This window comes from Dipodomys merriami, unplaced genomic scaffold (genome assembly GCF_024711535.1).
Source record: "Dipodomys merriami isolate MVZ:Mamm:240054 unplaced genomic scaffold, mDipMer1.0.p SCAF_106, whole genome shotgun sequence".
Taxonomy (NCBI): Eukaryota; Metazoa; Chordata; class Mammalia; order Rodentia; family Heteromyidae; genus Dipodomys; species Dipodomys merriami.
In genome coordinates this window covers 1,361,019-1,381,322 of record NW_027202338.1, presented here as the reverse complement: position 1 = coordinate 1,381,322, position 20,304 = coordinate 1,361,019, and the positions used below count along the sequence as shown (strand labels likewise).

The following is a 20,304-nucleotide window of genomic DNA, read 5'->3' as shown; positions in this document are numbered from 1 at the left end:
ACAGAAAGCCTGGATAAATGGGATTGCATTAACCTGCAGAGCTTCTGCATGACAAAGGACATAGCTAGCAAAATATATGAAAATCCCATACAACAGACAAAGGTCTCATATCTAAAATATGCCAACAGCTCAAGAAATTAAATTCCCCCAAAACAAACCCCCAAAGAAACAACCACCCTATTAAAAAGTGGGCTAAAGACCTTAAGAGAGACCTCTGTGAAGAGGAAATAGGAATGGCCAAGAGACACATGAAGAATTGCTCAGTCTCTCTGCTTAGAAAGGAAATGCAAATCAAAACAACATTGAGATTCCACCTTACACCAGTTAGAATGTCCATAATCAAGAAATCTAACAACAGATGCTGGCGGGGATGTGACCAACGGGGAACGCTACTACCCTGTTGGTGGGAGTGCAAACTTACTCCACCACTCTGGAAAGCAGTGTGAAGATTCCTCAAAAACTACACCTAGAGCTCCCCTAGGACCTGGCAACCCTACTTCTGGGAATCTACCCAAATGTCCACAAACAAGGCCACACTAAACCCGCCAGTAGGATGATATTCATTGCTGCAGGATTTACCTTAGCCAAGATATGGAACCAACCCAAATGCCCCTCGGTAGATGAATGGATCAAGAAAATGTGGTACCTATACACAATGGAATTCTATGGATTCACCAAATTATTTTTTGACATCATAGAAAGTTGCTTTTCTTGGAGACCTCTGGCGGGAAGTTTGTGTGGGGTGCCCTCTTGTGGACATCGTGGAGAGTCTGGACACAGCCGTTGATCCAGTGTCCTAGGACCTTGAGAGACATCACAGGCCCTTTGAAACAGACTCAAGTCTTGGTTGGGATTCTCTGGCTTGAGTCCTGGTGTGTGTGTGTGTGTGTGTGTGTGTGTGTGTGTGTGTGTGTGTGTGCACGTGTGCGTGCACACATATGCATTGTTAGCCACCTAGTATTTGCTCTGTGATGGTTTCTGTTGGTGTTGGTCTTGTTTTCGTTGTTTTATAAAAAAAAGAAATGGGGGGAAGTTCAAGCTGCCGCAGAACTCCTTTGAAGTACATGCTGAAACATTTCAGAAGCGAGGTGTTGGTTGCTCAGGCCTGTAATCTTAGGTACTCAGAGGCTGAGATCTGAGGATCATGGTTCAAAGCCAGCCTGGGCAGAAAACTCTATGACTCTCTTATCTCCAATAAACCATTCAGAAAACTGGAAGTGGTGCTGTGGCTCAAGTGGTAGAGCACTGGTCTTGAGCTGAAGAGCTGAGGGATAGCGCCCAGGCCCAGAGTTCAAGGCCCACAACCGACCAAAAAAAAAAAAGAGTGTTCAAAAATAGGGAAAAAAGGACAGATGTCCAACTGAGTGCATTTCATGGCTCCCCAGGAGCCCATGGTGTCAGCAAAAGTTGCCCATGGTTGGAGGAATATTGCCTACAGCTGAAATCGGCTCCTGGCAGTACTCCCCAGCCCTCGGAGTATCCACACTCACTGAAGACCAGATTCCCCCAAGTCTGGGCAGAGAACAATCCACCTGGCCTGGCAGCCCACCGACCTCCATCTGTTGTCTAGTTACTGAGCTTGGCAAGCCCCATCAGAGTGAGGCGGTACCCCATGAGTCTAGAGGTGAAGCAGGGAATTGCACTCCACTTGCCCCACGTCATTCACCTTGGAAGACCCCATGACTCCCAGTCTTGAAACCCAAGACTACTGGCTGGTGCAGGACCTCAGGGCAGTTAATAGACAGGTTGAGACTATACATCCAATACATCCTCTGAACCCCGATACTCTCCCAAGTCTCCTTCCACCAGAGAGGTAGGTCTATACTGTCCTGGATCTTAAAGATGCTTTCTCCCTGCCCTTGGCACCTGTATGCTAACCCATCTTTGCTTTTGAATGAACTGACCCCAAAGGGGGATACACAGGCTAACTCACTTGGACTAGGTTGCCTCAGGGATTTAAGCACTCCTCAACCATGTTTGATGAAGCCATGAGTGCTGATTTATTGGAGTTTCACCAAAAATACCCAAAGAGCACCCTATTCTAATATATAGATGACCTCTTAGTTCCTTCTGAAACTGAGGAGTGTAGAGCAGCAATTGAAGGACTATTGGAGACTCCACAGGCCCTGGAGTATGGAGTCTCACCAATGCCCCATGTCACCTACTTGGGGTAGAACCTTGAGGAAGGGAAACACACCCACTCTCAGAGTTGCATCTCAGTGATTTTGAAGATTCCTTCTCCAGAGAACAAGAAGCAGGTAGAAGAGTTCCTGGGGCCGCTTGGCTACTGCTACTTGTGGATTCTAGGGTTTGCTGAGATTGCCAAATCCTTCTATGCTGATCTCAGGGGAAGCTAACCCATGCAGTGAACACTTTTTTATTTTTAGTCATGGGGCTTGAACTCTGGGCCTGGGCACTGTCCCTGAGCTCTTCAACTCAAGGCCAGCGCTCTACCACTTGAATCACAGCACACTTCCAGTTTTCTGGTGGTTCATTGGAGAGAAGAGTCTCATAGACTTTCCTGCCAGGGCTGGCTTTGAACTGTGATCCTCAGATCTCAGCCGCCTGAGTAGCTAGAATGACAGGCTTGAGCCACCAATGCCCGGCCAGAAAGCTTTTGAGACTTTAAAGAAAGCCTTTTTGTCTGCACTAGCCTGGGCCCTCCTGGACATCACAAAACCCTTTCACCTATTCATGGAGGAGGCTAAAGGGATAGCAAAGGACATCTTAACCCAAACCCTGGGACCCTGAAAGCAGCCTGTGCCCTATCTCTGCAAAAGGCTGGGCCCAGTGTCTGCTGGCTGTCCAGCCTGTATTGGAGCCGTGGCAGCCACTGCCATACTCAAAAAGGAAGCTGATAAGCTAACTCTGGGACAGGAACTTTAGCTAACTATTCCTCACTCAGTTGAGACTCTCCTGCAGGGATTTCAGAAAGATGGATATCAAATGCCTGGTGACACGCTACCACGCGCTTCTCTTAGATCAACCCCCTGTATCAAGTTCTGCAGAACCTCGGCTATCAATGTGGTAAGCCCGGGGCCCGATGATGACCCACAACAACCTCTGCATGACTGTGCAGAGGAACCCACTTGATCCAGTCTGCCAGTCCAGACCTGACTGATGCTCCACTGCTGGAGGCAGAGGAGGTATTGTCCGTGAATGGGAGCAGTTTCTCTCAAGAGGGTATAAGGTATATGGGAATAGCAGTCATCAGAAAAGATGAAGCAATCTGGGCTCAGTCCCTCAATCTAGGGATATCAGCTCAAAGGGTTGAAGGTATCGGCTTCGCCACAGGCATTGAGACGGGGAAGAGAGAAGGCCATGCAGTATACACAGACAGCTGGCATGCATTTGCTACCACTCACGTACCCAGAGCTCTATATCAGGAGAGGGGGCTCCTCACCTCAGCTTGGAAGGAGATCAGAAACAAAGAAGAGATCTTGGCTTTATGGAAAGCCATTTGGATGAACTAGAAATTTGCCATTGTGCACTGGCAGGGACACCAGAAGAGAGAATCTCCTGAAGTTCAGGGGAACAGGGTGGCAGATCTGGCAGCCAGGGAGGCCCCCTAGAACCAGTGGGGCCTCTCCAGGGTCTGGTAATGCTGCCAGAGCCAGATCTGCTCCTAGACCCTCCCACACATCAGAGGGAAAAGAATGGGCAGAGCACCTGGGCTTCAAGCTAGAAGGAAAAGGTTGGCTAGTTGCCAGACAGAGACCCGTTCTCTCAGCAGTGCTGGGAAAACAGTTGGTGACTCAACTCCACTAGACCAGGCATCAAGGAGCCTCCAAACTTGCTGAGCTCCTTAGGCCAAGGTCCTACATCCCTAGACTAGATTATATCGTTAAGGGTGTCACACTAGCTGCCTTACCTGTGCTCATGTGAGTCCTAAAGGGGAAGAAGGGCCCCGGAAGGAATACGGTCCCGAGGCACCTCACCTGGAGAGCATTGGGAACTGGACTTTACTGAAACCAAACCTACTGTTTTTGGATACTGATACCTCCTGGCATTCGTGGACCCTTTTTCTGGCAGAAGCTTTTCCCACCCAGATTAAAACAATCTCAATAGTCACCAAGAAGCTACTTCAAAGTTTAGTTCGTAGGTTTTCCTTTGTTGTTGTTTTTAATGTACTATGTGATTTATTAGTTTCTTTTGTATGTTCTTCCCCCTATGATATATTCCTTGTTGTCACTGTATTTGAGTTTGGTATCCTGGTATTGTATATACATTTATTTGAATTAGGGAAGAGAAGGGAATAGCAAAATGGTGAGACAAAGGACAAGGGAGGATCCAATGCAACAGCGACATCCACAGACAATGTGATGGAAATGATCCGTACAGCTAGCGGGTGGGCGGGTTGTGGGGGAGGGCAAATAGGAGAAAAATGAGGGAAGGGGTAACCAGTTAGACAAGAAATGTACTTATCACCTTGACAATAAAAATAATTAAATACACAAATAAAATAAAAATAAAAAGTAAAAAAAATAGTTCCTAGGTTTAGCCTACCTCTTATTTTAGGGTCTGATAATGGCCTGGCTTTGACAGACAAAATATCCCAAATTATGGCAAAGGCATTAAATACCAATTGGAAATTACATTGTGCCTATAAGCCACAGAGTTCAAAGCAAGTAGAGAGGATGAATAGGACCCTAATGGGAACCTTGACTCAGCTGGTCTGAGAGACAGGCACAATTTGGACCTGCCTCCTTCCCTTTGCCCCCCTCAGGACTAGATGTATCCATACCAGGAGGGGGTTACTCTCTATGCAATCATGTTTGGAAGACCATCACCTATCCCCCGAGATGAAGAGATATCCCCAGAGCAGAGACAACTAATCACTCTCTCAAGTCATCGCAGGCCCTCCAGCCCACTCGCAAGGCTATTCACCAGGCAGTCAGAGGAGCAGACCCCCAGCCTGCGCTCGAGCCAGTCCACAGATTCCAACCAGAGGACTTGGGGTGGGTGAAAAGAGTTCCTGCTCAGACTTTAGAACCAACCTGGAAGGGATCTTATCCTATAATCCTGAGCACACCAATGGCTGTGAGGGTAGCTGGTGTTCCCTTCTGAATCCACCAGCCGCAGCTAAAGGAAGTAGCAGATGAGAAAGAAAAATGGACAGTCACCCAAACTTCTGATCTACTAAAGATAAGACTATGATGAGCCCCTTAAAGGTTATATTTATAGTTCCTTTTATTCCATGGTGGACAGGCAGTACACAACAACCTTCATTTCCAGTCTCCAGACATAGGCATGGCATTCAGAAAGACAGGATATGGGAAACCTCTTGCAAGTGTAACTACTGCTGGTCAACCAATCTTTCTTTCTTCTTCTTTTTTTTTGTTGGTTATGGGGCTTGAACTCTGGGCCTGACAGCTGTCCTTGAGCTCTCCAGCCCAAAGCTAGTGTTCTACCACTTGAGCCACAGTGCCACTTCCATTTTTCTGGTGGTTAATTGGAGATGAGTTCTCAGACTTTCCTGCCCAGGCTGGCTTTGAACCGTGATTCTCAGATCTTGGCCTTCTGAGTAGCTAGAATTACAGGTGTGAGCCATCAGTGCCTGGCTCAACCCATTTTTTCAGTGCATCTTGGCTCATTAATAAATCCAGTTGTTTACTTCCCCACTGGGAGAACCAGAGGTGGGGTGGGAAGCTAAGGCTGTGGATGTGGAAATGCGAAATAGAGAAAGGTGTCTACATATACATATACACATAGACATATACACTCTTGTGAACAAAGATTGTTTTTTGTGTGTGTCCGGTCATGGGGCCTGAACTCTGGGCCTGGGTGCTGTCCCTCAGCTCTTCAGCTCAAGGCTAGCGCTCTACCACTTGAGCCACAGTGCCACTTCCGGCTTTTTTCTTTTTGCTTATGTGGTGCTGAGGAATCGAACCCAGGGCCTCATGCATGCAAGGCAAGTGCTCTACCACTGAGCCTCCTTCCCAGACCGTGCACAAAGATTTTACATGTGCAAAATGAATACCAGCTGTACATTTTCCAGAATTTTCAGTTGCAAGAGATCTTCTTGCTAATCTTACTCTTGCAGTTGACTAAGATTTAAGATGAAAGTTTTAGCAAATCACTTTAGTATTTTCCAGCCCCATCACCTCAGAGCTTGCTCGCTTTACCAAGCAAGGAATATTAGCACATCAAATATTTTTTTGCTAGAGAAAGCTGAGTGTGGGTCTTCGGAGCTAAACTCAGCCCACCCAGTACTTGACTCTAGACGTTAGCCAAAGTTTGACTAGAGCATTTTACATATTAATTGACTTTTTGAATACCTTCAGTTGGGGGAAAGGATGGGGGTTACCTGAAGTTAATCTCAGCCTATCTGGTGGCCTGACTGTCTTTTACCAGTTATAGCTTTACCATTTTTAATCTGCTATGATTAGCAAGTTGTTTGAGTCAGGCTTTCAGCTGCCTGCACGCTCCAACTGCCTCCTTACAGAAGGGTCATAGCACCTAGCAGGTCTGATTCCCCCCATAGAGACCCAAGACCAAACCCAACAAGAGACTCAAGACCAAGACAAACACAGAAAAAGTTGGCCAAGGTGGGGTCTCTCCCACCATGAGTGGGACTCCCCAACGCAACCGTATCCAGAACTCTAGACTGCACAAGAACACTCGTGGTGGGATTTGATCCACAGATCTTCCATCAGAGGCTGCAGAACTGTCCACAGTATCAGAGTCTGCAGAGTGAGCCACTCACACCCAGTGCCACCAGAACCTCCCGACTCTGTCGGTATGGGAGGAGGAAGAAGGGCGGGTCTCGAACATGTCGGCTCCCTTTACCTCTTCAATCTCCAGATGGATCGGTCCCCAGATTTCAGAAAAACATAGAAACATAAAACAGGACAGAGAAGCAGAGACTTACTTCCGGAAGATTTCTAAGAGACTCCAAGAAGATTTCTTTTAGATGGCATGTCTGGCATCAACAAGCTAGCTGTCACAGCGGCAGAATAGACCACAGGGCCCTGGAACTTTTCACAGGGTGCACTTCCCCCGTAGGGGTTTCCATCCCTTGACAGCTGGCCCTCCAAGGCCAGCTTCAAGACCAGGGCTTCAAGGAACCCGGATGCTCTCCTTGCACCTGGGATCTCGGTGGGGTCTCTATCTGTTGTAAGGTGAGAATTCAAAGAAGCTGCATTTTGAAAGATTGAATCTTGGAGTCTTTACTAGAGCGCTAGCACTGTGCAGGCAGTCAATTGTTACGAAGGCCTGCCACCCACAAACTCACTTAACACTGTTAGGAAACAGACCAGAGAGGAAAGAAAGAGCAATCACAGCACCAACAAACCAATTCAGCTCCAGTGGAGAGCTGAATTGAGATATGTGGTGACAGAAAGAGCCAGGGGACAAGATCCAGGACGTGAACATGGACACACATGGTATAGCATATGGCATCTATGCTCGGCTCGTCCTAAATAGTGTCAGAGCAGGGGGCAGCGTCACAGGAAATTCCCAGGCACTGAACTGACAAGTCCAGCAACACATCAGCCAAGTGCCCACCAAGTGCCTGCCTCCAGGGATTCAGGTTCGCCATCACATGAGGGGTGTGGGCTCCACCTTCCCCCACTATGAAGGCAAGATGCCAGACCTTAAATGGAGATACCTAGGTACCAGCAGAATTTTTCCATCAGGGAAAATAGGCCTTAACCTTCCACATAGGGTATGCGAAGAGGCTACTCAGAGGCTAGGGATTAAAACCATTTAGGGAGTTAATCAGTGCAGAATTGGAGTATTCTCTCTCTCCCTCTATCTCTCTCTCTATATCTATATCTCTATTTCTATCTCTAGATATCTAGAGATATATATCTATTTCTAGATATATATAGGTATATCTAGATATCTAGATATATATAGAAAGATACATACATACATATATAGAGATAGATAGATAGACAGATAGATATATATATAGATATAGCTTTCCTAAAGAGATAACATCTGAATTTCTCTGAAGCAGAGCCCTCCTAGCTCACCTTGAGCTAGCATCTGTATTGAGTGAAGCCTCTCTCGCCTTTAAGCTTTTCAGCATTGGATGGAGAATTTCCCCCACATGCAAGAGGCATATGGATGGCTACCAGAAATTACTTAGACTCAGCTTCCTTACTTCAGCACCTTTAATCCTCGAAAGAGCATCAGACACATCCATCCCAGGGGACCAGGCAGAGGCAGGCAGGCACAGGAGAAAGATTATTACCAGGTTTATCAGAGGAGCCATATTTCCCCCAAGAGGGCGCACAGGACACCTGTCCCTATCAGGTAGTAGGAGGGTCTGAGGGATAGGAAGTGAGGTAGATGGGAGATCAGGTGGGTCTGGTCGGAGAGAGGGAGGGGCCAGATGTATAGCGGGAACTCCAGGAATGGGAGAGGGCCCAGGTGTGGGTGGAGCTGAGGACCAAAGGTGAGCATCATACTAACAATCCTAGCTACTCAGGAGGCTGAGACCTGAGGGTTGTAGTTTGAAGCCAGCCTGGGTAAGAAAGCCCCTGAGTATCTTGTCTCCAATGACCCACTAAAAAGCTGGAAGTGGAGTTGGGGCTCAAGTAGTAGAGTGCTAGCACAAAAAGCTGAAAGTATAGTGCCCAGGCCCTGAGTTCAAGGCCCAAGAGACTCTGTCTCTCTCTCTGTCTTTCTATTTCTGTCTGACTCTCTCTCATACACACACAAAGCTGAATGGTGGAAATAAAGGACATATCATTATGCATTACTACAATAGAGGATCAAGCTGATATTGTTAGTGTCATTTTCTTGTGTGTGTGCCAGTCTTGTGGCTTGAATTCAGGTCCTGTGCACTGTCCCTGAGGTCCTAGGGCTTGAAGTCCTGGGCACTGTCCCTAAGCTTTTGTGCTGAAAGCTGGCACTCAACCACTTGAGCCACAGCTTCACTTCAAGCTTTTCAGTGGTTCATTGGAGATAAGAATATCATGGACTTTCCTGCTTGGGCTGGCTTGGAAACATGATTCTTGAATCTCAGCCTCCTGAGTAGCTGAACTACAAGTGTGAACCTCCAGCCCCTGGCTGTTAGTGACATTTTTCACCTAGGTTTTCTTGAAGGTCCAGGACCTTAATGGGGTCATTTTCAGTTCTTGTTGGGGGTTTCTTGTGATCCCAGAGCTCTCTGCATGAATAAACATAATAGGGAAAGCTAGTCTCTATATCTTACTTTTTTTTTATACTCTCCCCTTCCTCATGCTCTTCATTGTCCTATCCCAATTTCCACTTGTTAGCATAGTTAATCTGAGTGTTCGCATGGTACACGATAAACTTACTTACATTTCACAGTCTTGAGTTTGGTGTTGACTTTATTGAGGGAGGAGGGAGAAGGAAGATGGAAATGCAGGACAAATGGATTAGGGACTACATTTTGGTAACATCCGTGGCAGAAAAGAAAAGGAAAATAAAGAGACAACATAAAGATGTAGAAAAAAAGTACCAGAGTTTGGTGTAGGCAGACATCAAGGCAAGAAGATTAGGTATGGAGTTTGTGTTAACTCACTAGCTTTTTGCCAAAATCTTGGACAGGGCATAGATTTCTTTAAATTTTCTTTTCTCTTCTTGATTAAAACATCCAGCAGAGAACCCTTCCTGATCTGAGGCCCCAGAAAAAAAGGGGAGAATGCCCATTCTTAGTGTGATGGTGAGAATTTAAGGAGGAGGAGCAGGAGGGGGAGGAGGAGGAAGAAAGGCAGCCAGAGGAAGAGGAAGAGAGGAGGAAGAGGACCAGCAAAAGCACATGGTGTATTATTGGCCCATCAAGGGGCATTCAGCGGGCCACTAGGCAGAAATGATAAATTGGGGGAATGTTGCCAAAGCCTGAAATTCTGGGGGTGATATCAATGTCAGCAGGTGGCACCAGTGAGCTTAAGGAGACGTTCTAAAGGATGGAGGTGAAGTAGAGAGAGTTCCATGCGGGCCAGGGCCTCCCCAAGGCAGATCCACTTTCCTGCAGGCACAGAAGAGGTGGGAGGGTTGAATAGGGTCTAGGGAGATTTTTTTTTTCTTTTACTTTCTTTTGGTGTCAGTCCTGGGGCTTGAACTCAAGGCCTGGGCATTGTCCCAGAGCTTCTCCACCCCCATCCAAGCCCTTCAAGGCTAACGTTCTACTGCTTGAATAGAGTTACAGAGTTACCAGAAGAAAAGGCCACAAAGGCATCATTGTTCTTGAGGTGTCCCTGTTCATCCAGGAAGTGCTGAGGATAAAAGCCATTTGGGTGTTGGAAGTATTTGGGGTCTCTGAGGACGAAGCCAAGTTGTGAATAGACATCTGTGCCTGGTGAGAAGATGAAGGGAGTAAGAAAAAGTCAGTGTGGAATAAGGAGCATCATAAGAGAGAGAGGGAGGTGTGGAGAGATAAAGAGGTGAGAGTGAACGCAATCTCACCTTGGGCAGAAAGTAGCCTCGGAAGTGAGTGTCCCAGGTGATGCTCCGGGGGATGCCCACAGGTGTGATGTCTGTCACTCTCTGGATCTCATGGATGACCGCATCCATGGAGGGCATCTTGATGCGGTCGTCCATCATAGGAATCTGGTGTGGTCCAATCACCTGGGTAATCTCTTCCTGGACCTTGGCTGGACGAATCCAGGAAGACATTTTACAAAAGGGTACAGGAAAGGGCTGGGAATGTGGCTTAGTGGTAGAGTGCTTGCCTAACCTGCATGAAGCCCTGGGTTCCATTCCTCAGTAACACACAAACAGAAAAAGCTGGAAGTGGCGCTGTGGCTCAGGAGGTAGAGTGCTAGCCTTGAGCAAAAGAAGCTCAGGGACAGTGCCTAGGCCCTGAGTTCAAGCCCCAGGACTAGCAAAAAAAAAATAATAAAAGGCAGGTAAACTGATGCTGCCAGTGACTCATGCCTGTCATCACAGCTACTCAGGAGGCTGAGATCTGAGGATTGCTGTTTGAAGCCAGCTTTAGGCAGAAAAGTCCATCAGTCTCTTATCTCCAATGAAATCACAGAAAAAGCTCGAAGGGACACCATGGCTCAAAGTGGTAGATTGCTAACTTTGAGCAAGAGGAGCTCAGGGACAGCACCCAGGCCCTGAGTTCAAGCCCCACAAGTACAAAACATAAAAGTTAATAAAAAGAAGGCAAGAAAGGGCAGGAGGTGTTTCTGTCAGAGTAGCTTGGGCAGATGCTGGTCTGGATTTTGCAAACACCATGGAGTTATAGATCTTGAGTTGGGGAGATTAATTTTTATCCGCAGTACAAATTATTGTTCACCTCTGAAGGTAAAAATCCTTGTGTGCTTAGTTGTGTTTTGTTTGTTTGTGTTGTTATTGGGGCTTGGACTCCGGGCCTGGGCACAGTCCCTGAGCTTTTCCACTCAAGGCTAGAACTCTACCACTTGAGCCACAGCTCCACTTCTAGTTTTTTTTTTTGCTGGTTCATTAGAGTCTCACAGAATTTCCCGCCTAGGCTGGTTTTGTACCACAATCCTCAGCTCTCAGCCTCCTCTGTAGCTAAGATGACAGGCCTGAGCGACCAGCGCCTGGCATATCTGGCCTTTTCAAAATGCTATCTTCCTTTCTTCTTGTCAGAGGAATGGGAGAGGTCAGCTCGGCTCACCTTCTACATGAGGATATTTCATTAAGAGCAACATTCCATAGCGTAGGGTCGAGCTCACTGTTTCTGTGCCAGCAAAGAAGAGATTGAGGGTGGTGAGCACCAAATTCCTGAGGTTGAATTCTGTGTGTGGATCCTTTTTATCCTGGGAGAGAAGGAGATCATGAATAGGATTATCTTCTTTCTCTTTCTTTCTCTGTGTTTTTTGGGTTCTCGCCCCTCTCCCCCCACCTCCCCACAATGTAAAATGTAGATTTCTATGTGTAAGTCCTGGGGCTTGAACTCAGGAGCTATCCTTTCGCTGCTTTGCTCAAGACTAGCACTCTACCACTTGAGCCATAGCATTACTTCTGGCTCTTTTTGGTGGTTCTTTGGGGATGAATCTCCTATGGACTTTCCTGCCTGGGTTGGCTTTGAACCATGATCCTCAGATCTCAGCCTCCTGAATGTCTAGGATTACAGATGGGAGTTACTGATGCCTAGCAAGGTAGATATTTTTGGAAATGTAGAAGATAGGCAAGCCAAGTCCAGAAGCAGGAGTGAGTTTGGTGTGTTAGAAGAATAGCAAGGCAGACATGGGGACTGGGGAGGAGGGGGGAGAGCAGAGAGAACTGGGAGAAGAAAGCAGAGTGCAATTAAAATTTGTGTGTTTCTGTGTTTTTTTTTTTGCCAATCCTGGGACTGGAACTCAGGGCCTGGGTTCTGTCCCTGAGCCTCTCTATGCTGAAGGCTAGTACTCTATCAGGAGAATTTTGTGATATGAAGATGCAACTTTCTAGCTGGGTGCTGGTGGCTCACGCCTGTTATCCTAGCTACTCAGGAGGCTGAGATCTGAGGATTGAGGTTCAAGGCCAGTCTGGACAGGAAAGTCTATGAAGCTTTATAATGAGCCACCAAAAAAAAATCCAGAAGTGGAGCTGTGGCTCAGGTGGTAGAGCACTAACTTTGAGGGGAAAAGCTCAGGGACAGCGCTCAGGCCCTGAGTTCAAGACCCAGTACTGGCGTGCACACGTGTGCATGTACACACACATACACACACACACACACACACACACACACACACATACACACACACACACAGTATGAAATAAGGATTAAGTGACCCCAGCAGAACTTCAAGGAGAGAGAACAGGGCAGGGGGGGGAAGCATCTTTATAAGGAAGCAGTCGATGAAATCTCACGGGTTTTGGGGGTCAAGCGTGGCTTCATTGGCTTTCACTCTGGATGCTATGAAGGCCTTAAGGTCCTCTATCAAGTCATAGAGGTGGTTGTGTCTTCTGAGCAAATACTGCATGACTCCCGAATACATGTCATATAGCTGAGGACCCGAGTGACAGAGATGTGTCAGCCATGGGGAGCAGGGGGCCAGGGGAACCAACCAGGTGACCTGAGACTGGGATCAGGAAAGAGCTAGGGTTGAGAATTTGGGGTGACCTTTATAGATTGATTCATTGGTTGATGGATGGATTGAATTTTGTCATTCACAGGTCTTGCATTTGGGGCCTGGACGCTGTCCCTGAGCTTCCTTGTGCTCAAGGCTAGCTCTCTACCACTTTGAGACACAGTGGCACTTCTGGTTTTCTGATGATTCATTGGACATAGAGTCTCACAGGGACTTTCCTGCCCAGGCTGGCATTGAACTGCAATTATCAGCTCTCAAGTGTCCTGAGTAGCTAGGATGACAGGCAGGAGCCACCTTCGTCTGTCAGGGTTGGGACTGGGGGTCCAGGGAAAGTGACTCCCCATGGTCACCTGGGCGCAGGGCATGCTCATCTCAATGAAACTCTCATTAAACATCTCCAGAAGGCTCAGGAACTGCTTGTCTTTGTAGTCGAAACGGTTTCCAAAGACCACGGAACTGATGACATTAGACACTATGCGGCTCAGGAAGAAGGTGTGATCGATCGGGGTGCCTGGGGCCGGGCAGTGGAAACCATCCATATTGGACATGATCTCGAGCGACAATGGAGTCAGTCATGCAATGGTGGAATTTGACTCTTAGATCTGCTACTCTGTGGCATCAAGGGAGTGACTTCATGTTTGTAAACTGAGTCTATATCTCTCTGTCTGCAAAATGGTTGAGACCCCAACTAGGCATCTAGATAATGATTTGTAAGAACAATTTCACTCAGTGCCTGATGTGCAGTAAGCACACCGAGAGCCAGGTATAGTGGTGCATGAGCTTAGTCCCAGCACTGCAAAGGCTAAAGATAAATGGAAGTATAAAGCCAGCCTGGGCTACACAACAACAAGCCTTTATCATCAGAACTCTCCATACAGATTTTGGGAGTCCATTGGTGAAGGGTCTGGATAAGTAGCCTCTAAGGGTCTTCCATTTTGTTTATTTTTTGATCCATCATGGGGCCTGAACTCTGGGCCTGTACGCTGTCAATCAGCTCTTCAGCTCAAGGCTAGTGCTCTATCACCTGAGCCACAGCACCATTTCTGGCTTTTTGTGCTTATGTGGTCTGAGCAATCGAACCCAGGGCCTCATGCAGGCAAGGCAAGCACTCTACTAGTGAGCCACCTTCCCAGTCCCCATGCTGATGTTTTTTGGTGGGTACTAGGGCCTGAACTCACGGTGAAGTCTGGTCCTCTATTATTGAGCCGCAGCTCCACTTGTAGTTTTACTGGTTAATAAGAGATTAAGAGTCTCACAGACTTTCCTGCCTGGACTGGCTTTGAACCACATTCCTCAAGATAGGAGCCTCCTAGTAGCTAGGATTATAGAAGTGAGCTACAGGTGCTTGGCTAATGTCAAATTTTTAACATGTAACCTGGCTGGAAATCTCAGTAAATTGTGGAGAGTTTCTATCTTCTCTCATTTCAGAGATTTCTGCCACCAAGGCCCATCTTCTTATGATTGAACTTTCCTCCATTAACAGCTCACCATCTAGCAGCCCTTCCCATTGTGGGAGCCCCACCATTCCTATACCTTTTGTCTTCCAGAATTCCTCTAGTAGGTACCCAATCTCTTCCTGAATTCGTTCCTCAATGCTCTGCTTTCCCATACCAAATTTTGGAGGACAGTCAGAGAAAAACAGCGAAGGACCTTCCATGGTTCCCCATTGGCCATAGCCAAACCTGCTGAGATGTGAGAGTAACTTTCCCTCTGTCCTTCCCTGCTCTGTGGTCAACACTGTGGTAGTTAGGATGGAGACAGACTAGTAAAGGTCTCAACTCTGATCTGGGGGAAACTTCCCACAATTTTCCACTCAATGGGTGTGTGTGGAGGGGAACAACTACAATTGCCTCTCATGTGGATATAACCAGATTAGTGAATTGCTTGAAAATATAATGAACTTATTTTGGCAGTTTAATGAATGGAAGAGTTTATGACTGGAATTGTGAGTGGGTGCAATGGATGGATGGATGGATGGATGGATGATGGATGAATGGATGGATGATAGATAGAAAGATACATGGATGGATGGATGGATGCACAGATGGGTAATGGAGAAATGGATAAATGGATGGATAGATGAAAGAGTAATAGACTTATGAATGAGGAAGAAGCTTGTAAATGGAATGATGGGTGAATGAAGTATGATTGAGAGGTGTATTCATAGTTGGTTGGAAAGGCTCTTCTTTATTAGAAGACTCACTAATAAATGTATTTTTGACAGATTTATGAAGCAATAGATAGGAGGGAAAATACAGGTTCCCTACAAGGGAACACCATAAGAAATCATAAAGGGAATTTCTCATGCAAAACAACAAACAGACATCTGGCAGGCACCAGTGCTCACACCTGTCATCCTAGCAACTTCGGAGTCTAAAGTCTGAGGATTGAGGTTCAAAGCCCGTCTAGGCAGGAAAGTCCATCAGATTCTTACTTCCAATGAACCATTCAAAAGCCAAAAGTGGAGCTGAAGTTTAAGGCTCAAGTGCTAGAGTGCCAGCCTTGAGTGGACAAAGCTAAAGGACAGTGCCCAGGCCTGAGTTCAGGTTTCTGCTGAGGCTGGCTTTAAACCATGACCCTCAGATCTAAGCCTCTTGAGTAGCTTGGATTACAGGGGTGAGACACTAGTGCCTGGCTGAGAAATATAATGAAGGACAGACACAAAGGAAACAGACTCCAGAGAGAAAAGATTTTCCTTTTTTCTTCTCCTTTCTTTTTGTTTTTCTTTTTTTTGCCAGCCCTGGGGCTTGATCTCAGGTCCTGAGTGTTGTTCCTAAGCCTCTAAGTACTCCAGGCCAGGGCTCTACCACTTCAACCACAGCCCTGGTGGCTCCTGTTCATGCTCTCCCTATTCTGGGTGGAAAGTACACACAAAGGATTCGCTTGCAGAGGGAGAATGGGGCCCCACCCAACCTCAGCAGCCAACAGATGATCCAAATAAGCCTTGATGCTCGCTCCTTTTGGAGTCTGCTCTAGGCAGACAGGCAATTATTCAGGGAAGTCATGAGCCAACATCCACGTCCTACTCATCCCCAGCCACCAACCAATAGCTCCACCACACCTGTGTTCTTCTAAAGCCTGTCTCCTAGGCCCAGAAGCAAGCAGATGGACAGTTTATGCATATAGGTGGAGCAAAGTTTCTGCCCCGCCCATTCTGTGAGGCCCAGCATCAACCCCAGAGATCTGAGGCAGGCCTCAGAGCCCAGCACCTGGCCTTGGCCCAACACAGACTTGAAAACACAGTTACTACCCAGCCCGGAAGATTTCCAGATCCAAAGATATTATAGGCAGCCATGGACTTTTCTTATGACCTGTCATCCATTTTGTACTACTAATAAATCTTAAACTAATAATAAAAGAAAAAAGGATAGCCGGGTACATTGGCTCATGCCTGTAATCCTAGCTACTAAGGAGGCTGAGATTTGAGGATCACATTTCAAAAGTCTGTGAGACTCTTATCTCCAATAAACCACCAGAAGACTAGAAGTAGGGCTGTGGCTCAAGTGGTAGAGCCCTAGCTCTGAACTGAAGCTGAGGGACAGCACTCAGGCCAAGAGTTCAAACCCCATGACTGACAAAAAAAGAAGAAAAAAGACTAAAAAGAGCTGATTGGCTAAGTACTGATGGCTCACACCTTTACTGCTACTCGTACCTTTAATCCCAACTACTCAGGAGGCTGAGATCTGAGGGTTGCAGTTCAAAGCCAGCCTGGGCAAAAAAACCCGTTGAGTTTCTTATTTCAATGAACCACCAAACACCTGGAAGTGGGTTGTGGCTCAAGTAGCAGAGTGCTAGCTGTAGACACCAAAGCTCAAAGGACAGTGCCAAGACACCGAGTTTAAGACACTGGACTCATTCACACACACACACACACACACACACACACACACACACAAACACACACACACACACACACACACACAGCAGAAAGGTAAAAATAAGGGCATATCATTATGTACTACTGCACTAGAGTATCAAGCTTGATATTGTTTGTGTCATTTTCTTGAGTGTGTGCCATCCTAAGACTTGAACTCGGGTCTGGGCATTGTCCCTGAGGTTTTGTGCTAAAGGCTGGCACTCTACCACTTGAAACAGAGCTCTACTTTCTGCTTATTTGGTGGTTCACTGGAGATAAGAGTCTTGTGGACTTTCCTGCCCCAGCTGGCTTTGAACTGCAATCCTCAGATCTCAGCCTCCTGAGTTGCTAGGATGACAGGCATGAGCTCAACTGAGCAGTGCCCCTGCTCAATCTGATGTTGAAAAGCAAGGAATGGAACATCCAAAGATCTGGTTGTTCCTGGCTTGCATTCATCCACTCAATCTGCCAAACTCTGGCTAACCCTCTGGTTTACCCTACCAATATTCTGCCAATGTAGCCAGGTGAAACGGAAGCAAATTCTATATCTTCCAGGAGTGACCCTTCTCCCTGCCAGGTCATACCTTCATAAGGGCATTGTACATGTCTCCTGTATCCAGTTGGAGGTAATTCCTAATGAGGGGAAGTGGGGGGGGCCAGGAGGCAGCTTCTCTAGAACTTCTGGTTCCAGACAGACATCAGCACCATGGCACTCAGGCAGGCCAGGATGGATGCCAGAAGCATGCCTGAGGCCAGCATGGTGGCGGTGGAGGCGACAGGCAGGGATGGCTGGGGCAGTGTGTGTTTAGGCATTTGGGGGATAGAAGGGGAGGCCTTTGCTCCTATTTATTTAATGTGTCACTTTATCGCTCAATCTCACCCCCACCCATACCTTGCAACACCCTCAGTAGGGAAGGACAGGGCACACAAAGCTGGGTACACTCACAGGTTCTGTTGCTCCAGGCTGAATTCAGAGCTGGAGAGTGGAGATTTTCAAAGCTGTGTGGCTGATGCCTGAGACAGGACTTGTAACCCCAGACTGAAGACAGGCCAAAGAGATCGAGATTTAGGGGATGCACAGTAGAATTGAAATCCTTAAATTTATTGGTGGTGAAGACAGGATGTATGGGTTGGGAATCTCTCTATAACAGAGACAGGATCATGAAAATCAGAAAGCCATGGGCCAGTGACACACACACATAATCCTTGCTATTCATTGTACTGAGATCTGGGGGTTGCACTTCAAAGCCAGCCAGGTCAGAAAAGTTTGTGAGACTCTTCCCTTCCATAAACTACTGAATAGTAGGAAATGGAGCTATGGGTGGAACTGGTAGAGCACTAGCCTTAAGCAAAAAAAAAAAAAAAAAAAAGGCTTGGATAGTGCACAGACCCTGAGTTCAAGCCCCAGGACCAGCATAAAAAATGTTAGGGAGGGATATACTAATATTATAGAGTATAGCTGTGTTGCAAGGATTTCTATGTGAAATTCTTCCTTTTCCCTCCTCTCCCTCTTCCTCCTCTCCCTCCTCCTCCACCTTCTCTTAGGATACAGGCAGGGGGGAGATGCACCAGCAACTGCTACCTTTCTGGGGTCAATGGGGAGGGCCAAAGTGCAGAAAACAAAACACACAACAATATAGGCAAGTTGCTTGTTGATTTTGGAAAGGGAGAGAGGGAGGAGTTGAGTGGTGTGGTCAGCTACCTGTTGGCCTTTGCATAACCCCAGGCCTGTACCCTTGCTTTGCTTCTCTTTTTCTTGAATAGAAAGTGAAGATTGGGGGCTGGGAAGGTGGCTCAGTGGTAGAGTGCTTGCCTTGCATGCTCGAGGCCCTGGGTTCGATTCCTCAGCACCACATAAGCAAAAAGAAAAAAGCCCGAAGTGGCGCTGTGGCTCAAGTGGTAGAGCGCTAGCCTTGAGCTGAAGAGCTGAGGGACAGCGCCCAGGCCCAGAGTTCAGGCCCCACCAACGGACCCAATAAATAAATAAATAAATAAATAAATAAATAAATAAATAAATAAATAAATAAATAAAGTGAAGATTGGAAACATCATTTCTCAGTGATTCTTGGGCCATGAATTGTTAAGGGCAATTCTCTCTCTATCTCTCTTATTATATCTTACTACCTTGCTGAATCAATTACATAGATGGAAATTTCACAAATCCATATTCTGTGTCGTCTATGCTATGTCTCTTTCCCATCTCAATGCCTGTGCCAAGGTGATAATTTCAGCCATTTGAGCTGATACCCTTTGATTGAGGGACTGAGCCATATTGTTTGATCTTTTTTTTTTTTTTTTTTCCGGTCATGGGCCTGGAACTCTGGGCCTGGGCACTGTCCCTCAGCTCTTCAGCTCAAGGCTAGCGCTTTACCACTTGAACCACAGCACCACTTCCTGCTTGATCCTTTGTGGAGACTGCTGCCTTCACATACCTTATCCCATCTTGAATAAAACTGCTTCTGTCCATGTATACCTCCTCTGCCTCCAGCAGCGGGGCATCAGGCAAGTCCAGTCTGGCAGATTAGATCAGCTCAGTTACCTCTGTACAGTCATGCAGAGGTCATTCTGGGTCATCATCGAGCAACAAGCTTGCTGGGTTCAGGGTTGATGTTCTGCAGAACTTGATACAAGGTTGATCCTGGAGAAGTGTCTGGTAGTATGTCACTTGGCTATTTGACATCCATCTTTTCTGAGTACAATATTGATTTAGCTTCTGTAACTACACATTAGGCTTGCACCTGTAGGAAAGAATCCTCAATTACTTTCCTACCCTGAGCGAATACAGGGGGTGTGGTTTTCTGGATTAAAAGGGGCCATGAGACCAGACTGAGCGCTACACTTTTTGGGCACCTGACTGTCCAGTGTAGTCCCAGCCAGTATTAAAGACTTTCCTTTGACAGTACTCCCTGAGCCTGTGTAGTCTCTCCTGGTTGAGGCTTCCCCTCAACAATTGTCTCCTTTACATTGTTCTTAACACTTTCTCACATATGAATATACCAATCTTGAACTCAGCCTGGGCATTGTACCTGAGCTCTTCAGCTCAAGGTGAGTGCTTTACCACTTGAACTACAACTCCAATTCTGTTATATTGGTGGTTAATTGAAGATAAGAGTCTCACAGTCTTTCCTGCCTGGGCTGGCTTTGGACTGTGATGCTCAGATCTCAGCCTCCTGAGTAGCTAGGATTATAGGCATGAGCCACCAGGGCTTGGCCTTTGCTTGTATTTTAAGAGAAGGAGGAGGAGGAGGGAGAGGAGGAAGAAGAGAGATAGGAGGGAGAAGGAAGACTTTCACCTAGAGATCCTTACAACCACAGCTATAATTTATAATCTTAGCATCTCCTTCCTAGATTTTTTTTAATGTTGATTTTGGGGCTTGTATTCGGGGACTGTGCATTGTCTAATCTTTTTTGCTCAAGGCTAGTGCTCTACCTGTTCCACCACAGCTCCACTTCCTCCTCTTTTGTAGTTTATGGAAGGGAAGA

At 46.8% G+C, this 20,304-nt stretch overlaps 1 pseudogene; it reads right to left on the bottom strand.

Annotated features, from left to right (window-relative positions):
* Positions 1 to 9,456: 9,456 nt before the first annotated feature.
* The window catches only part of LOC138812896 (cytochrome P450 2G1-like), a 117,604-nt pseudogene continuing 106,756 nt past the window's right edge, over positions 9,457 to 20,304 (bottom strand).